Raw genomic sequence first — 9754 nt, forward strand, 5'->3', positions numbered from 1 at the left:
GGCTGCAACTATCGAGTATTTTTGGAATCGAGTATTCTACCGAGTATTCCATCGATTAATCGAGTAATCGGATAAAAAGTACTTTTGCGTTTTTAAACAACAATACCAATAGTGTGTCCCGCAACGAGGTTGAAAGCACAACAGCTGTGTGTATGTGACCACACTTGCGATAGGGAGAAATGTAGAGTGCATGACATGAGATCTTGGAGAATTGTTTGCTTACTTGCTACTTAACACGATGCCTAGTCATCACTATAAACTCATAACATAGGCTAAAAATAATCACAAATAATGTACGTTCTAACAAGCGCTAGTGTCCATATTAGTTAGCAATCATATATCCGCTAGCGTCAACTTTTACGTTACATTGAAGAGTGACCTGTGAATGTATTTGCTGGTTCTAGTCTGTTAAAACACCCACGATCACCAAAGCAGTATTCTTTATCTCCCTTTAATGTGCATTCATCAATTTCCATTTCATGACGATGTCTGTGATCGTACATACAGTATGTGTGTGTTGTCTGCAATGAGAATACAGACTTATCAGCACTGCACTGAATCACATTAACAGGAGTTATTGCTTCACGTTAACAATTACACAACGAATATAACTAAATACATATAAAAGTGTACATTACACTAGGCAGCATGGATCTCATTCATATCTCATCCAGTCGAAATCTGAACAGGATGAACCCATCCTTATAACGTCGACTCAACATAAGAATCATAACTAAATCTCCGCTTAGCATGCTAATCGCACTTAATAGCAATGTGTACTCGCATGAAGCTTAAGTACACGATTATCACAGTAGTAACTTTATGAAAACCCTCACATACATGTCGAACAATGATGAGCACTCGAAACGTAATAGGAACAACGTAGGAACCACTACTTTGCCACTGAATTTGCAACATACTAAACTTGTCCTAGAGCATAGCGTTGCTAGGCAACGTCACTATCAACAGAGTGTCTCTCATACAGTTACCATGCGGAAAGGCATTTTTGATTCTCCGCCATCGCACCATCGTAACTAATATGAATTAAACGAATTTGCCTCGAGTATTTTTTGTAATCGAGTTACTCGAGTAATCGTTTCAGCCCTAGTGTACTACAACAAACCATTCTGATCTCATTTCAGTGTAATATTTTGTAATTTATTGTGAAAACACATATGGTGGTCTACAACCTCTCGAAAACATACCCAAAAACCATAGGCACATTGGGGCAACAATAAACTATTTGGAAATTTGAAATGAAAAAAAAAGAAAAACTTCTAAAGAGATGGTGTGGGGTGTGTGGAGATGGCGTGGGTGGTGTGGTGGGGTGTGGAGGCAAACACTAACCATTAGATAAGGCTAATGTCACTGTAGCAAGCTAGCCATTTTAGCGCTCCAGGCATCCTTTTAGGGCAGAATGGAAACTGTGGGGGGCACGCATCCTCCTAAGAACCATCATGCCACCTGGTTGTGCTCCTCTTTAAAAGAGGCGGCGATGAAGACGATGTGGTCATGCATGATGTAGACTGGAGGCTTTTTAGAGACAGCTTTTATTGAGGATAATGAGTGTGATGATGGCTCTTGCTTGTCGTTACATGATGTTGAATGCACAGCTGAAGAAGATGATGTCAAATTCAGGACTGAGGAGAAAGGGAGTGTGAGGTGTGAGGTTTTGGAGAGGAGGGAATCCCAGCTGGACAAATACATAGCTTCACTGCAGACAAACAACGTCAGAATACTACAGCGTTTTTACGAGGTCCACGCGGACAAAAAGCAGGCGGAATGAAGGGATGAAGGATGGAGGAGGAACATTGTCTCCCTTAGGGTGTCATTTTCACCACTGAATGGACATCGCTCTGTGTCATTGGTTGAAAAGAAGAAGAAGAAGAACAGAAGAAACAACAGGGAGGTGATCATTTCATTATGAGGGACAGAGAATCAGAAAGACGAGTCTGTAGCAGTAACCAGTTTAAATGTGGATGCTGTCCTCTTGAGGATGGCCTCACAGTCCTTCTGGCCCTTGTCTTCCTTGATGCTGAAGGAGGGCTTGAAGGACATGGCAGGTCAGAAAAGCTGAGGGGTGCTGGGGGAAGGGAGCTGACAGATGTATCTCCCCCAGGGTCATCTCCTGAAAAAAAAAAAAACAATTGGCAAATGTTACACAACCAACACTGCAACTAAAAATAAGAAACATGCAGACATGGAGTTCACAACAGGAGAATTATATCAGTATATGAGCATTTATATTCTCACACAAGAATTACTATGTTAACAACAAACAGATTAGAACAGGAAAACATCTACGTGTGAGGAAAAAGACTGCGTGGCTGCATCCACATTGCTGGTTAGCCAGCTAGCATGCTTGCTAAAATTCTTCCTAGCTTATTCGGCAGAATATGAATATATAATAACTTATCAAATATCATGATTGATAATCAAACTCAAACAGCATATTGTACATATTAAAATATAGATAGCTGGATACTTTATTAATCCCGAGGGAAATTTAGGAAAAATACAGTTTGACCAAGTGAAAAGGCGCTGCATCCACATTGCTGGTTAGCCAGCTTGCTAAAATTCATCCTAGCTTATTCGGCAGAATATGAATATATAATAACTTATCAAATATCATGATTGATAATCAAACTCAAACAGCATGGTACATATTAAAATACAGATAGCTGGATACTTTATTAATCCTGAGGGAAATTTAGGAAAAATACTGTTTGACCAAGTGAAAAATTACTGCATCGTGGCTGCATCCACATGGCTGGTTAGCCAGCTAGCATGCTTGCTAAAATTCTTGCTAGCTCGTAAGCCAGTGGGCTACTGTGCTTATTTGATGGCATTCTTGCTAGCTCGTAAGCCAGAATATGAATATAAACTGTTATCAAATATCATGAATTGATATTCGAAATCAAACAGCATATGGTACATATTAAAAGATAGATAGCTGGATATTTCATTAATCCCGAGGGAAATTTAGGAAATATGTACATCTTGACCAAGTGAAAAAGCACTGGTGCTGAACAGTATGCATAGCCTAAACCTACACACATCTGACGTAAGCAGATTAGCAGGAGGCTTAGTTGCATTCTTGCTTTTTAGCAAGATAATACTTGGTAATAATATTGGGGAAACATACCGAAATGCATGCTAATAGTATAAGTATAATACACAGCCATAAATCCAGAAATGTACTTACATGTCAAGGACAGGATCCAGTCTTTCATCCAAATTTATCTCCTCTTCAGAATCCAAGCTTGCGCCATCTAAGCATTCTTCCAAATCAGGGTATAAATCCTCGTCGTCGCTGTTAAAAACCATCTCTAAGACTTGTTGGCGTGTATATCTCTCCATTTTTAAAGATGGATTTAATAATATAACAAACCAAAGACTCAAAACTCGTGCGTTATCAGATGGGACTGAGAGCGCAATGAGTTGCGCGTGACGCACTCTGAGATATATTGAAAGGTGGCAGTTACGCTCAATCCAATCAGGCCTCTGCATTATTCAAACACAGACAATATGCACATCGTTTTAAACCTGACAATGAGTACTATTGGTTGAAATAGGTGTCAATCAGTTTCCAACGAGTTGATACGAGTAACAACCATTTTCGTGAAACCGGAAGTCGTGCATGAGCTCATCGATGATCGGTAGTAAACATGAAAATGAACGTAGAACAAGGAATAAAGCTTTAGGCCCAATCTCAATACTTCCCCTTACCCCTTATCTTACCCCTTACCCTTGAAATTGCGCGTTCATGTGAGAGCTAGTGTTGTCTCAATACCCAACTTGATCAAGATTAAGGAGTAAGGTTAAGGGGTGTATGGCCCTCGTTTTTGAGATGATCGGAGGGCTACCTTAACTCCAAGGGCTATCCCAGAGCACACCGCGAAACCAGCTCGGGAATTTTCAAAAAAACATGGCTGCTTGAAGCGAGGAATATTTTACATGAATAAAGCTATCTACACAACTTTTTATATGTCTATAATGACTCGGTTTGATCTGAAATGTACTACACGAGCGATGCATAGAATTGTCGGTCTTAACTGAAACTTTCAAACGGTAGTTTTACCGATACAATTAGCGCGTATACCACCACTCCATTGGCTTATATGGTAGCTTGCCAGCTATCATGCTACATACACTGCATGTAAGTATTTTTGGCTTATAATTAATTTAAAAATGACGACAGTCTTGTTTCGTGCTCTACACAGTTGTATACACATATATTTGCAACCATGTTCTTCATTAGACTTTTTTTTTAATCGCTAGTTTCATAGCTCATAGTCACGCATGACGTACCCGAAACCTAGTGGCGTCTCATTTCATAGGGGAAAGATCTCAGCCCTTGGCCCTTACACTTGCAAGTGCTAGGGTTAAGACTAAGACAAGATTAAGCAAAAGGGGCAAGGAGAAGAATCGAGATTCGGCCTTACTCTGGCCCAAAAAAACTACACAGTTTTGTGAAAGAGATATATGGCTTTGATTATGTAAGGGATAATGTATTGTCCGGAGGTCATTCTCCAAAAAGAATTCCTGACGGGGCGAACAACACCCCGACGCGAAGCGTGAATCCTCTCAGGGAATCCATAGACGCAAAAATACTTGTCCCAGAGGACTTTCGCCACTTGTTTGGCTGATTGATCCCTGCAGGCAAAGGCCTGAGCCAGTCTGGTGAAATGGTCGGCCATTACTTAAACATCCACAGATTTTTTGTGTGAATCGTCAGCTGACCAGAAATCAATACAAACAAGTTGCAATGGCCATGAGGTGACAATGCTATCAAGAGGAGCTCTTCCTGAAGGCTCGGCGATCTTGCTTACTATACACCGCTGACAATGACGAACGTACTCTCTCACATCTCTATCCATGTGCAGCCAAAAAAATCTCTGTCTGGCAATGCTCAGGGTTCTTGACTGACCTTGATGACCCGCACTGTCATGCATTCCTTCCAAGACTTTAGCCTTCAGGCAGTCGGGAACGACAAACTGTTGGCGTCTTGCCTTTGAAATATGATCACGTGACACTCTGTACAAGACGTCATCACTCAGAACGAACTTTTCCCAATGCTTCAGAAGCCTCAAGACTTGACTCGACTCCTGTGCTCTTTCCCGTCTGGATGGTCTCCGGGACCTCCCCACAAAAAAACGGATGCGAGACACAGACTATCTCTAGACTGTGCATCACAGAGATCTCCAACAGCATAGGCAGGCAGGCTGGGCAGACCATCAGGAATGATCTGGGGTAGGTGACCCACAAGGGCTGTCGCACGAGTCCTTGCTCCAGAGGTCCATTCAGTGTGTGACTGGATAACAGCAGTGACTTCCTGTGTGGACAAAGACTGAGTTGACGTGTGAAGGGACTGGGCATTTGTAACTACAAGACATGTTGGTCTCTCTGCCATTATAGACTGGTCGGTGGATTCCCTGAAAGTTTGTTGAACAGCTGTGTCAGACAAAACAGCAGCTTCTCTGGCAAGTTCATGAAATGGTTCACTGACCAGTCTGCGGCCGACACTTTTGCAAAAAGGGACACGGCTAAGAGCGTCAGCAACAATGTTCCTTGGACCCGGCACATACTTGATGTCAAAATTGTAACTGGCTAACTTTGACACCCATCGCTGCTCACAACAGTCAAGCTTAGGTTTAGTCATTATATGTGTCAATGGATTATTGTCAGTCCACACAGTAAAATCATGCCCTTTCAACCAGTGGCTAAACTTTTGTTTCATTTTACAACGTATTTACTGTATAATCAACGGTAGCAGATGTAAACATTCCGCATTTAATTTGAACTGACGCGGCCAAGATCTAGATTTGTCACTGCCATGTGCTTTGAGAGCAGTTAACCCCCCATGGAGACCCCATGGAGAGAATCGGATGGGATCGGAGTGCTGCCATCATGTGCCCGCACTGAGTACGTCAGCCTGGCTCTTGTCCTGAGAGGTCAATAAATGAGAGAGGTCAGTTAACTGTATTTAAATTAAATAAGGTGTGTGTAGGGCTGGGCGATAAAACGATAAAAATAATTATTGCGATAATGACTTCCCTTGATAAAGCTATCGTAACATTAATTCATTTTCAATAATATCAATAATGTCGATAGAGAATAATTAGGAACAGCAGTCCATTTAATTTCTGTGATGCAGCAGGAAGTTGCGGAGAAATGGTATCAGGGTGGCCGCGGGGCATTAAAAAGTATTAAATCGCTGCGTTGTCTATGGTTAGGTCAGAGTGTAGACTGCGCAGCTAAAGCGTCTACAAACAAGTGACTAGATAGCCTACTAGCTGGCTAGCCTGCTAACTAGCTCGCTAGTCCTGTCAGCACTATTTCCACACGCTACACCACGCCCGCTAGCAATGTATTCATTTTTACCTTACAACGAACCAACAGTTTATGGAATTAAACGGTGGTCACTTAAACATATTTATCACAGTGTGAGACAGAAAAAAAAAGGTTTTACATTTACGTTACGTTCTAATATGTGACTGTTAGCACACCATTCATTCTCCATTGGTAGCTAACGTTACCACTTATTAGCAAGCTGTTCTGTAATCTTTAGCTTTGATCGCTAACTTGCCACTGTAACTCAATCCCTGGAATGCTTTGAGTAAAACACGAACAATGTCCTATGTTTCCATTTTGCACTTTATTCGCAAATGTTATTTTCTTGCTGTCGTTCAAATGATCGGAACTTCTTGCGTTAGGGCTGAATCTCGTAGCCTAGACTTGAGGGGATAACCCCTACCCCCGGATTGCTCCACAGCCAGGGCTCCTCTTTATTGGTTTATCATCGTATTTTCGCATTACACACATTTAGCTGATGTTCTTAAACTCAACCGGAAGAACCGGTTATTATCAGACATCAGTTTGTTTACTTGGAAAGATTACTGTATATTTCCACTTTGATTTGTTTTGAAGTTGAGAAATGTTGGGAGTTTACAATAAAAAAAGGAACATTGAAACCTTTGGTTTGTACAGGCGTTCTTGTCTGAAGCCAATGAAACAGACTTAATTTATATCGTCTTATATCGTTATCGAATGAAAATATAAATATCTATCGTGATCATTTTGTACCCATATCGCCCAGCCCTAGGTGTGTGTTTGAAAGAATAAATCAGATATAACACCAACACAGAAGGTCACAACACAGTGCAGTATAATTCTACTACCTTGAATTGTCCTCTGTGGATATGCTCTCTGAAGGACTGATACTCCTGAATGACATTGATCTCATTCTCAGGTAAAAACTTGTTGGCCAGGATCTTAAGGTGGGCATTATTCTGCTCATCACTTTGTGAAGTTGCCTGTGGTCCCAACACACTAAAGGCCCCAAGAAGATTTAGATTCTCGAACCTGCACTCCAGGTGATGAATCAGGCCACTGATGTAAGGACTGGCAACCTATCATGAGCAGAGAAGAAAACCAACCAAGACTAAGCCACTCAATACCTCAAATGATAATGGTCAGGTGAAAAAAAAAAAGAAAAAAAAACACTAGTTTTAATCCAGATTTTGATGAGAGATTATTCTTTGACTAAGGGGGAATTATTCTGTTTTGTTTAAAACCAAAGATCTCCTTCAATCTAAGAACTAATACTAAGCTGTGAAAAGTCTTGTGAAAACTTTTAGTTTTAAGAATTCGTAACTGAATTTACATCTGCCACAAATCTTGACCACTGTTGCTCTCGTGGTACGTCGTCAAGACTTTGTCCTCTCCTGTTCGTCTCCTCCTCATGATGTATGGACTGGGCTCCAAGTCCTGAGGGGTCATCCAGATCTCTATGGAGACAGGATAGGAAAGACCCATGTGGGGGAGAAGTGCCGGCATCCTTGATGCGTCTCAAGGTTTCAATTGTGATGGGAACCTAAAATGAGTATTGGCATTAGACTAAAAATGTATTTGTTTAAGATGTCCCAAGTTTCTTCAACAACTAATAACTATTAACTCGAACTAATATACCTGTTCCTTTATGTGCAGGAAGTTCACATTTGCTTTCTGAAAAATCTTGGACAAACGGGCAAGATATAAAGATGCCACAAATCTGTAAGTGGCACAAAAGGTGTACAGTCCCTTGGCCACTGGGCATCGTTTCACTTCAACTTCCTCAGCTAATGTGGCAAGCACAGCTGGGTTTCGCTGCAATACCTCAATGGCCTAGTGCTGAGACAGCCATCTTGTATCTTTTACTTGCTGGAAATGATAAACCAATTATGATTAACCAACTTAACTTAAGGTTAAGACATTTAAATTGATATAATTATACACATAAATGATTTGCCTTCAACTTCAAGTCAGCTAGTCCCAGAGTAGTAGCAGCAGTCTTCAGTGCTGCAGTCCGGTTTGCACTGTGTTGGAAGTACAAATACAGGTCCTGGAGGTGGTCTCGGAAAATTGCCATGTATCTGACACCATTGGAAGCATCCCTACAGGCCAGTGCAAGCCGGTGAGCAGCACAAGCAACACCAACAACCTTGGGGAAGCTATCAGTTAGTTGTTTCACAACTCCATTCAAACGCCCTGTGGTGAATAAAATATGTTTTACTAATGAATTCTTCAAAAAACATCAGGGAAAAATTATTATACCTGGCCTGTCATAACAGCAGCACCGTCTGTGCCAATTCCATAGAGCTTCTCTGTTGGCATATTCTTTTTCATTAGGACCGTTTTAATGGCAGTTACAATAGTGTCAGCCCTCCCATCAGTGACTGAGACAATGTCTAGGAACTGGTTAAAAACCAGTCCCTCATTATCCAGGTATCTGAATTGAACAAAAACAACATTAGGAATAGAACAGATTAGAGATGTGATTATTTCGCACACAGTTGGAAAAGGAAAAAAATCAAACTACATTGGTAACGGGGGTAAATTGTCCTCCAAACATACGGTCGCACCTGACATGCAGGTCAAGCTGGCGAGATGTGGACACATCCGTGCTCTCATCCACCTCAAGGCTCATGGCCTGGGATGCCCTAATCTCTTGAATAATGGGCTCTTCGATAATCTGTGAAATTATTTTCGATGATTCGATGAGAGCGATAATTGTTCCTGCGGTCCACCTTTTAAATAAGAACATTTCAACGCGATATTTACTTAAATATTTACTTGAATTTCCTTCGGGATGAAGTACTATCTTATTTTAAATGCCCTAAGTTAAGTTTGGAATGTTTGAAAAGGCATTCACCTTAAGCTTGTCAAAATAATCACACCCCAAAAGTCTGGCTAAACTAAGCAATTTGGGGTAGTGGGTGTGGTGAGCCATCTCATTTTTTATCAGCCAGTAAAGACACTTAAAACCACCAATAATAGCTTCGTGCTCCAAATGTATCACTGGCTCGAAGGTGGACATGATGGAGTATCCTGCATAAAGTGGAACAATTAAATTACTAACACTAGCCATTTAACTGTATAGAAAAATGTAGGGATTTGGAGTTTATTACAGGAGCAAGGTCAAGACATTACCTGATGCGACTGACTGCTGGGATTTCATGCTCAGTTGGTGGTGTTCAGTACTGATGTGGTGCTCCAGGTAATCCTTCCTGTAATGGAGAGCACCAACCTCCACAAAGGGTCTTTTTGTAGGACCATTCCTTACAGGTGGCTTATGCTGCCTGCAAATACGGCAAAACATTCCTAAAAATAAAACAATAAGCATTATAACAATTCCATTGTCCTCATCTCATCCTCGTCATTTTATTTCTCCATATTATTTCGAGCTTATCAAGTTAAAATATTCAAATATTAT

This window comes from Sprattus sprattus, assembly GCF_963457725.1.
Source record: "Sprattus sprattus genome assembly, chromosome: 7".
NCBI lineage: Eukaryota > Metazoa > Chordata > Actinopteri > Clupeiformes > Clupeidae > Sprattus > Sprattus sprattus.